We start from the raw sequence: 530 nt of genomic DNA on the forward strand, positions 1-530 counted from the left end.
AAAAAATTTCAAAAAATAAAATAAAATAAATTGATGAGAAAAATATAATTAATTTAACAAATGGACAAAGGACTTGAACAGACTCTTCATAAGAGAGTATTCACTAGTGACTAATAAGTCTACTATTTACTAATGATTAATCACTACATAAATGCAAATTAAAATCATATTGTGATACATATCCTAAAATATTTGAAAAATGAAGATATTCATGCAATGTTTATGGGAGTATCAACTGGTTTAATCCTATAGCAGGAGAGTTCGGCTTTCTCTACCAAAGATGAAAATATGTATAGATTATGACCCAGCAATTCTAGCACTACTTGCAAGAGCTCCAAACCAAAAACAAACCAAATACCCTCCACTGATAGAATGAGTAGACCCATTCAACAGATTAATAAAGAAAGAAAAGAAAAGAAAAGAACTAGAACTATGTGCAATAGCTGGATCTAATAAATATTCTATCAAATTAAAATTGCAAAAGGTCAATATACAGTGTATGATTCAATTTATAGTAAATTCAAATCAGT

The sequence above is a fragment of the Suricata suricatta genome, chromosome 4 (assembly GCF_006229205.1).
Source record: "Suricata suricatta isolate VVHF042 chromosome 4, meerkat_22Aug2017_6uvM2_HiC, whole genome shotgun sequence".
NCBI classification, from domain to species: domain Eukaryota; kingdom Metazoa; phylum Chordata; class Mammalia; order Carnivora; family Herpestidae; genus Suricata; species Suricata suricatta.